This window comes from Colobus angolensis, unplaced genomic scaffold (assembly GCF_000951035.1).
Source record: "Colobus angolensis palliatus isolate OR3802 unplaced genomic scaffold, Cang.pa_1.0 Scaffold240, whole genome shotgun sequence".
In the NCBI taxonomy this organism is placed as follows: Eukaryota; Metazoa; Chordata; class Mammalia; order Primates; family Cercopithecidae; genus Colobus; species Colobus angolensis.
Genome location: NW_012115600.1, coordinates 144,201 through 155,410, shown reverse-complemented (window position 1 = coordinate 155,410; position 11,210 = coordinate 144,201).

Here is an 11,210-nt window from a genome sequence, read left to right as displayed (position 1 = left end):
AAAAAACACAAAAAACTCGAGCAAATGGAAACACATACCATTTCTTGAAGCAAGAAAGGTAAACATTATAAAAATGTTACCTCCCAGCAAACATACCACACTTTTTTTTTTCTGAAACTGGAGAGGTTGATGATATATCACGTTCAAATGGAAAAATAAGCAACAAAGAATATGGAGAGCCAGCCCTGCCAGATATTAAACTACATCTTAAAGCTTCAACAGTTAAAATAGTGAATAATTAGCACATAAACAGACAAACAAATAGAACAAAAAGAAAGCCCAGAAATACACCAAAATATATACAGAAATTTAGTTCATGCTAAAGATGTGAAGTAAAGATAAACTTTATTTTTTTTTTTTATTTTTATTTTTTTTGAGACGGAGTCTCGCTCTGTCGCCCAGGCTGGAGTGCAGTGGCCGGATCTCAGCTCACTGCAAGCTCCGCCTCCCGGGTTTACGCCATTCTCCTGCCTCAGCCTCCTGAGTAGCTGGGACTACAGGCGCCCGCCACCTCGCCCGGCTAATTTTATTTTTTAGTAGAGACGCGGTTTCACCGGGTTAGCCAGGATGGTCTCGATCTCCTGACCTCGTGATCCGCCCATCTCGGCCTCCCAAAGTGCTAGGATTACAGGCTTGAGCCACCGTGCCCGGCCAAGATAAACTTTATAATTAAACGTTGGGGATAACTGGGTAATAATTTGAAAAAGAAGTTTTATCTATAGATCACATCTTATGCTAGGATAAACTATAAAAAGATCAAAGACTTAAAGATAAAAAATTGTAGACATTAAAGTACTACGAAAAAATGGGCAATTTCTTTATAACCCTGAGGTGGCAAAGACCTAATTGACTCAAATTCCCAAAACCATAAAAGAAAAGACTGATAAATTCAATCACATTTTATAAAATCCATAAATAAAGTCTAAACGCAAATAACAACCTGGGAAAACACATTTGAAACTCATCTTACAGACAAAGGATTCATTTTCCTAATATATGAAGAGTTTCTAGAAATTCACAAGAACAAGACCAAAAGTCTTCAAAATCTTAGAAAAATGAGCAGAGACACGAAGAAGCAGTTCATACACACGAAAGGCACAAAAATGACTTATAAATACTCAAAAAGTTGCTCGATTAATTCATAATATTATTAATGCAAATGAAAACTATCCTGAAATATCTTTTCTTCACCTATGCATTGGGAAAAATTCTGGAAGTTTGGCAATGTGATGGTAAACAGGCATTTCCATCCATTGCTGGTTGAAATGGAACTCCAATCTACAATCCCTATGCAGATTAATAATACCAACATTTTAAAATGCATTTTCCCAGTGACCCAATAATTGCACTTCTGGAATTTTATACATACCTGTATGTGTACAAAATAATGTATATACAAAGTTATTCACTGAAATGATTCCTGAAATAGGAGAAAAGTAAAATTCAAACAAAAAAAAACTAGCTTAAATACATTGTGATGCATCCATATAATGGCATATTATGCAGTTTTATTTATTGATTTATTTATTTTTGAGACAGAGTCTCACTCTGTCACCCAGGCTGTATTATGTAGTTTTAAAGAAGTGAAGAAGCTCTAAACATCTTTATAGGAAATAACTTCAATACATAAAATCCCTCCATATCTGTGGGGGGTTGGTTCTAGGACTACCTCCCTCACCCCCACATATCAAAATCCATGGTTGCTCCAGTCCCTGATATCTATAATGGCTTAATATTTGCATATAACCTACACACATCCTCCTGTATATTTTAAGTCATCTCTAGATTACTTATACTACCTCATACAATGTAAATGCTGGGTGAATGGTTGTTATACTGTATTTTTAGCTGTCTTATTTTCTATGATTGTATTGTTCTTTTGTATTTTTTCCCCAAATATTTTCGATCTGAGGTTGGTTGAATCCATAGATGTGGAACCCAAGGATACAGAAGGCTGACTGCATGGTTAACTTTACAAAGATATAGAACAGGGATCAACAAACCTTTTCTGTAAAGGGCTAGATAGTACATATTTTCAACTTTGCCTGCTATATAATCTCTGTTGCAGCTATGTGACTTGCTTTTCCATTGTAGCATGAAAGCACTTAGACAATACATTCAATAAATGAATGTGGCCAGAATTGGCTCTGGATTTGTCCTGCTGGAAGTAGACTGTCAAACTGCTGCACTTAAATTACAGTTGCTATTTTTGTGCTAATGGTGGTGATGGAGAGGGGAGGCAGATATGAGAATATACATTTGTATTTGTTTAAAAACATTGGAACAAGACATAAGAAAAATGGAGTATGCATCAGTCAGGAGACAGAAACCAGGGAAATCTGAACAAGGGAATCTGAATAGAGACCTCGAAAGCAACACTTTCCAACAGGACTTTCTGCAATGAAGGACATGTTCTATAACTTTACTATCCAATGTACCTATATGGCTATGAAACACTTGAAATGGAGCTAGTGCAACTAGGAAACTGAATTTTTAATTTTACTTAATGTTAACTTATATTTAAATAGAAGTGCCACATTTGGCAAGTGGTCGCCAGGTTAGATAGAACAGCTCTAAAGAATGCAGACAGAGCAGATGCTGGGAGTAGCTGCTGTCTCTAAGGCTGAGTGTATCCAAGGAAGGGACAAGGTTAGGAGAGTCCCTTCCCCAACCCACCCCAAGGTTGAGATGCAGACCTCATTGGGGAGTGTGTGGCTATAGCCCACAGGATGCTGGAGTGTGTATATCACTATATTTCCTACACACTTTTTGCAGAGAAGCCATCCACTGGTAACTGCACTATACAAGCCAGAAGAAAAGCACCCAGAACCAGGAAGAGAAGCCCTTCCTCTTGCAGTTTCCCTCAATACCCTTTACATAAAGTCTAGCATTTTGCCATCTGCAAAATGGGAGAAATGTTTAGAGTCTAGCCCCAGAGTCACAAAGCAGCATAAAGAAGAGTGAATTTACTCCAGAACTATGCAATAATAAATGTCTGTTAATTTTTTTTTTTTGAGCTGAAAAGCAAGAAATTGAAAACTGGCACAGGGCAGATGGAAACCAGGTGGGAGCAAAACTTTTCATTGTATACCATTTCATATTATTTTGAGTTTGAATCATGTAAATATAATACTTACCCAAAAATTAAAAATAAGATAAAAATATATACCATCAAATATAAATTTTAAAAAACCTAAGACAACAAAGTATACAAAGAAAAAGGGCCACATTTATCAGTAAAATATCTTTTTTTTTTTTGAGATGGAATTTTGCTCTTGTCGCCCAGGCAGGAGTGTAGTGGCACGATCTTGGCTCACTGCAACCTCTGCCTCCTGGGTTGAAGCGATTCTCCTTACTCAGCCTCCCAAGTAGCTGGGATTACAGGTACCTGCCACCATGCCCAGCTGGTTTTTGTATTTTTAGTAGAGGGGTTTCACTATATTGGTGAGACTGGTTTCGAACTCCTGACCTTAGGTGATCCACCCTCCTTGGCCTCCCAAAGTGCGGGGATTACAGGTGCGGGCCACTGCACCCGGTAAAAGATCTTTACACTGAGGACATATAACAATTACTATATATATACACACAATATATTGTATATAGTCAATATACAGTGTATATTCTATATGTATACTATATGTAAATGCTTCTAATAACTTAGAAATACATATGTTAATCTACTGATAGACTTTACAATCTACTGAAAGACTTTACTGTAAGTCTTTACAAGGCAAAGCAGGTGAATTTACAATGGCAGTTGGAGATATAAACATAACCCTCTCAGAAACTGATAAAGAAGAGAGAACAAAAGCAAGGATATAGAACATTTGAACAATTAATGAGCTTAAGCTAATATATATATAACTTCATCCACAAACCCAGGATACTAATTATTCTCAAAATCATATATGACATGTACAAACGAATTATATGCTAAGCTACAAAGGAATTATTAATAAATTACTAAGAATTGGCAACATATAGGCTAGTTATCTAAATCAAATGCAATAAAAGTGGGAACTAATAACAAAAAAGCTTATATATCTGAAAACTAAAAACTATATCTCTAAATAACCCATGGGGTAAGGACAATATATAATAAGAAAAACTGGCTGGGCATGGTAGCTCATAGCCCAGGTGAGCCACCCATGGAGGCTGGGATGGGAGAATTGCTTCAGCCTAAGAGTTCAAGACCAGCCTGGGCAACATAGTGAGACACCGTTTCTACAAAAAATACAAAAAAAAATTAGTCGGGTGTGGTGGCATGCACCTGTAGCTCCAGCCACATGGGAGGCCAAGGTCAAGGTGGGAGGATCGACTAAGCCAGGGAGGTTGAGGCTGCAATGAGCTGTGATTGCTGCAGCCTTGGCCTCCCAGGCTCAAGCAATCCTCCCACCTCAGCCTCTTGTGTAGCTGGAACTACAGGCGTGTGCCACCACACCCAACTAAGTTTTAAAATTTTTTTGTAAAGACAGGGTCTTGCTATGTTGCCTTAGCTGGTCTCCAACTCCTGAACTCAAGTGACTTGCCCCCTCAGCCTCCCAAAGTGCTGGTTTTACAGGTGTGAGCCACCACACCTGGCCTAAACCTTGACATTGTAACCAAATATGGACAGTATGAGACAAAATTATTATAGGCCAGTTTTACTTATCATTACAGATGCAAAATTCCCAACTCAAAAAACCCAAGTAGCATTTATTTTAGGAATGTACAGATGATTTAGAGTTGAGGTGTTTCAGATTTTAAAAAAATTACAATATTTTAATAGATACAAGAAAACACTTACTAGTGATTATAGTAGCTTTCTTAAACAAAAGATACTTAGATAAAAGTACTTTATCAAAAACTCACAGCAGACATCATACTTTTTTTTTTTTTTGAGACGGAGTTTCACTCTTGTTGCCCAGGCTGGAGCGCAATGGTGCAATCTCAGCTCACTGCAACCTCCACCTCCCAGGGTTCAAGCGATTCTCCTGCCTCAGCTTTCCGAGCAGCGGGGATTACAGGCATGAACCATCACACCCGGCTAATTTTTTGCATTTTTAATAGGGATGGGGTTTCACCATGTTGGTCAGACTGGTCTCGAACTCCCAGCCTCAGGAGATCCACCCACCTCGGCCTCCCAAAGTGCTGGGATTATAGGCGTGAGCCACCGCGTCTGGCCAGCAAACATCATATTTAATGGGAAAAAAATGTAGATTTCCCATGAATATGGAGACCAGCCCAGTATACTTTCCAAATACCACTACTGTTTAATGTGGTACTGGGAACCCGGGATATAATAAAGAGTGGCATCACAATTCAGGGAGGAAAAATGAATTACTTAATAATGCTGACGGGAGAACTGGATGATAAGGTGGGGAAGAAAGTCAACATACTTACAGCTGGATTAAGGACCTAATGTGAAAAAGCAAAGTTATAAAACTATTAGAAGAAACAAATGTAGGCAAATGCCTTTGTGACTTTGCGATCAGTAAGAATTCCTTAAAGAAGAAAATAGCTGGATTTGACTATTTCAAAATGAAAGACTTTTGCCTGTATCAGTTAGATTTAGGCTTACCAGCAGTCCAGGGCTGGCATCCGGGATGTTTCCCCAACCTCAGCACATGGCTCTGACCTCTCAATCCAATATGCCAACCTACAAGAAGGAGGAAACTGGAAAGAAGAAAAAAGGGAGCTCTTTCTTTTCAAGAATATTGCCTACAAAGTTCCCACATATCTTCTCTTATATCCTATTGGCCAGAACCTAGTCACATGGCAACATCTGCAAGGTATGCTGGGAAATGTAGTCTTTATGCCAGGAAGCCTTGAATCCAGTTACAAATCAGAGTTTGTATTTGTTTTAACTAGGAAATAAAGGGAGGGAAGTTGTTGGAACTAGCTAGTAGCTACACAACAAAGAAATACCATAGACGGAGTCCATGCCAATTCGACTGAATGCATATATTTTCAATACACATGACTGACATTAATATCTGAAATGAACAGCAAATCAGAAACAATCAAAAAACAAGGGAGATAACTCTATGTAAAAATGTGGAAAGGATATGAGCAAGCAATTCATAGATGAGGAGACCAGAATGGCTAATAAACAGAAGAGATGTTTCATCTTATTAATAATCAGAGAAATGAAAAATAAAGTGAGAAATGGATGCTACTTTACATCCAATGATAAAACGTAGGATAGTATCAAACAGCCACAGATGTGGGGATCTGGGGAAAATGCAACCCTTACGCACTGCAGAGGCGAGCAAAAAATTTTTTTCACTTTTTAAAAACTATAGATTCAGTGGGTACATGTGCAGGTTTGCTATATGGGTATATTGGGTAATGCTGGGGTTTGGGCTTCTAGTGAACCCTTCACCCAGATTGTGAACACAGTATCCTATAGGTCATTTTTCAACCTTTGTGACCCTCCTTCCCTCCCTTGTTGGGAGTAAAAATTGATGCAGCCACTTTGGAGAGCAATTTGGAGGTATTTAGTGATATGGACAAAGTGCATATCACTTTATAATGTAAATCCTGTCCTGTGTATAAACCCCAGAGAAATTCTTGCTTAAGTACACAAAGAGATATATTCAGGGATGTTTACTGCAGCATGGTTTATAATGACACAATTGGAAGCAATTTAGATGTTCTTCAGTAAATAATTATTAAATATAATATGTATAAATGATGGAATATAATACAACAGCAAAAAAATTCTAAATCTATATTAATCAAGATCAATAGATGTCAAAGAAGCAGAATGAGCTATTAGCCAGTGTCACTATATACATTAAACATACACATGTAACAATGCCATATGTTGTTTATATAAATGCACATGTATGCATTTAAAATGCAAATACATTTATAAATGTAAATAAAATGGACAGAGAACCTTGGGACAGTGTCTATGAGGCAAGGAGAATGGCACTGGATATAGAAGATAAAAAGAAAAAGATTAAATTAAAAAATAAAATAGGCCAGGCACAGTGACTCACACCTGTAATCCCAGCACTTTGGGAGGCCGAGGCTGGGTGATCACAAGCTCAGGAGTTCGAGAGCCTCCTGGCCAGCATGATGAAACCCATCTCTACTACAAATACAGAAATTAGCCAGGCATGGTGGCACATGCCTGTAGTCCCAGCTACTTGGGAGGCTGAGGCAGAAGAGTTGCTGGAACCTGGGAGGCAGAGGCTGCAGTGAGCCAAGATCACGCCACTGCACTCCAGCTTGAGTGACAGAACGAGATTCCATGTCAAAAAATGAAATGAAATGAAATGAAATGAAATAAATGAAATGAAATGAAAAAAGTAAGTAATAAACCTGTGGCCAGATTGAAGCTCCTTAAGGGTAGATCTGAGTTTAATTCACCTCAGACTGAATTCATCTCATTCAAGTCACAAAGCACCCAGCTTTACAAATAATGGGGTGCTTGATAATATTTCAAGAGTGAATGAATGACTACTCCCCAAACTGAGTATCGCTGAGTCTGATGTGCTACAGCACAGGAGTTGTGTAATGATTTATAAGAATATTTTCCTCTTTGGGGCTTCCATCATTTGCCTCCAATGGCTTAATCTCATCAAGCATCGCACACACAATTTCAAGTTATTTCTTGTGAGGCCATTATCATCGCTGGGTGGTGGTGGTTGTCATTTTTTTTCATTTGGAATTATGTTTCTAAAAGCATCTCCTTCCCTGCAGGTTTCGAGCCATCTGCAATAAAGGAGGTACTTAAGATTTCAATAACAACGAAAACAGATTAACTAAAGGTTTGCCTTTCATGTTGAGTATATTTCTGTTCAACTTTCAGGTGCTATGCTACAAAGAATATTTTGTTTCAGTCGATTGAAAATGAGGCCTCCTACTGGATGAAATGCATTGGTTCTCTTTTCAACTGTTTCCAAGTGTGGAAATCTCTTCCCTCAGATATCCACATGGCTTCCTTCATGTCTCCGCTCAAATGTCATCTTTTAGAGAGGCTTTTCACTATTTATAATAGCATATCCATGCCTCCTTTGCCCCTTTACCTTGCTTTATCTTTCTTCATGGCACTTCTTATATGATATTATATGTTTATTCGTTTATTATCTGTCTCCCTACACTGCTGGGCGAGCTGCATGAGACCAGACCTTGTCTACTTTGTTGACCATTCTATCCCCATGTCGGGAACAGTGCCTGGAACTGAGAACGTGCTCACTAAATATCTTTTTGTTTGTTTGTTTGTTTGAAACAAAGTCTCGCTCTGTTGCCCAGGCTGGAGTGAAGTGGCACGATCTCTGTTCACTGCAACCTCCGCCTCCTGAGGTCAGGAGACCTCAGCCTCCCGAGTAGCTGGGATTACAGGCATGCACCACCAGACACAGCTAATTTTTGTATTTTTAGTAGAGACAGGGTTTCATCATATTGGCCAGGCTGGTCCGGAACTCCCGACCTCAGATGATCCTCCCACCTTGGCCTCCCAAAGTGCTGGGATTACAGGCAGGAGCCACTGCACCCAGCCCACTGAATATCTATTGACTGCACAAATCATGCATTGTTTGAAGAGTTTTGTGAAAACCTCTTTATTATACACCTATTCAGGTTAGCATCATTCTAAGAATTAACCCAAAAGACATTTCCCCCATTCAGTGTTAATTTCCCACCCTGTCTATATATTTAGTCATCTAATATTTATTGAATTTCGGGTATGTGCCAACATTGTACTAGGTGCTGGGGGATTCTGGGACAAATGAGACAAGCCGTGCTTCATAATTTTAGCTTTTGCTGTCAACAACGACAGTGACCTCACGTTTCTAAAATCAGCACACACTTATTAATAAGTTTTCTCTGTGCCAAACAAGCACAGAGGCAATCTCATTCCATTCATTATCTTTTTCAAACCTCACAGCAATCCTATAAAGTTGCTATTAGAGTGTCTCAAAATGCTTTCCTATAAGCATGCAGTTTATTGGCAATAAATAAAACAACAGGATTATCTCTTAGAATTCAGGCCGTGACTTGTCAAAACTGGATAGAGGCTTCTAGAAAGGAATATAGGGCACTGCCATGTGAACAGGTGCAGGCCCCCTGCAAAGACTCTTCACCCCACTCCACCTGCTCCCCAGGCGCATTTGATGCTCTGCACCTCAAACACACTTTTGCCTTCAACTTCACAGACTTGTTTAGTGACCATTTTCTCACTCAAGGCTTTTATCCAGAAGAAATGCAGGCGTGCACAGTCATGAGGGCTTTTCTTTCTTTTTTTTTTTTTTTTTTTGAGACGGAGTCTCACTCCATTGCCCAAGCTGGAGTGTAGTGTTGTGATCTCGGCTCACTGCAACCACCACCTCCCGGGTTCAAGTGATTCTTGTGCTTCAGCCTCCCAAGTAGGTGGGATTACAGGCGCCTGCTGCCATGCCTGGCTAATTTTTGTAATTTTTAGAAGAGACAGGGTTTCACAATGTTGGCCAGGCTGGTCTCAAACTCCTGATCTCAGGTGATCCACCCACCTTGGCCTCCTAAAATGCTGGGATTACAGGCGTGAGCCACTGTGCCCTCCCATGAGGGATTTAAAACATATTTGTGTGTGATACCAAATGTGTTTAAATACTGTCACCTTTTCCATACATAGTCAGAATGATGCCTTCATGAGAAAGGATTTTGGAGACACTTTAATACTTTTTGCTCATTTTACTCATTTTAGAGACAAGGAAATGGAAGGTTGGAGAGGTTAAGAAACTTACTCATGGTCCATAAGTGGCCAAGAGAGGCTTGGGAGGGCAATAGATCCAGGACTTGGTGACCAGGGGTGGGCAGGAGTCCAAGATGGTCTCCATAGTTTTGACTTGGACAACTGGGCACTTGGGGTCCCATTGACAGTCTGTGGCTGTGATCTGCTTGTAGCCAGAGATAAAACCTGAAGCCCATGAGAATGATGTGGGGTTGCCCTGGTGAGATGATTCCATTCTGTGTCCCCACCCAAACCTCACTCTAAATGTCGATAATCCCATCGTGTCAAGGGCGGGGCAAGGTGGAGATAATTGAATCATGGGGGCAGTTTCCCCCATACTGTAATAGTGATGGTGTGTAAGTCTCACAAGATCTGATGGTTTTATAAAGGGCAGTTCCCCTGCACATGCACTCTTGCCTGCTGCCGTGTAAGATGTAACTTGGCTTCTCCTTTGCCTTCCTCCATGATTGTGAGGCCTCCCCAGCCCGGTGAAACTGTGAGCACATTAAATCTCTTTCCTTTATAAATTACCCAGTCTTGGGTATGTCTTTATTGGCAGCATGAGAACAGACTAATATACCTGGTGACTCCAGAAGACATGGACTAAGGGCCCATGCCCCCTTTCAATTCACCTCCAACTTTTCCTAGAAAGCAAAGGGTGGGGGAAATAGCTCCCCATCGAAGAAGGGGAAGCACCTGCCCAGGCAGCGGTGGGAGGGGCTGCTGGGCATAGATTATATCAATGGTTTCAGCAAGCAGGCATTTCAGACTTCCTGGCATTTGCACAATTGAGGCTCCCTTAGGATTCTGGAAGAAATATCATCCAATAACCAGCAAATACCTCTGGCCTCCCAGAGATGCAGTACTGCCAGTGACCTTGGTGGTAATAACCTTCAGAGGAAAATCCAAGCAAGCACAAAGCTGTTTGGACAAAACTCTTCAACCCAGGAGCCATAGCCCCACAGATTTCAAAGGGCACAGCTGCCTTCCTCTCTGGCCTGGCAGCAATTAGAATTATTTGCATCAAGAATACCAAGATGAGGCTGGGCGCGGTGGCTCAAGCCTGTAATCCCAGCACTTTGGGAGGCTGAGACGGGCGGATCACAAGGTCAGGAGATCGAGACCATCCTGGCTAACACGGTGAAACCCCGTCTCTACTAAAAACTACAAAACACTAGCCGGGTGAGGTGGCGGCGCCTGTAGTCCCAGCTACCCGGGAGGCTGAGGCAGGAGAATGGCGTGAACCTGGGAGGCGGAGCTTGCAGTGAGCCGAGATCCGGCCACAGCACTCCAGCCTGGGTGACAGAGCGAGACTCCGTCTCAAAAAAAAAAAAAAAAAAAAAAAAAAAGAATACCAAGATGAAACAGGTGGAGATTTGCCAAAGATCTACCTTCAGCCAGCACACCAGCTTGTATTCTAGTGACTTTCAGGGTGCAGTGTGATGCTTCCAAGTCCCGTTCCAGGTTCAGTTCTCCAACGGTGAATGAATTCATATCCACAACAGCATAG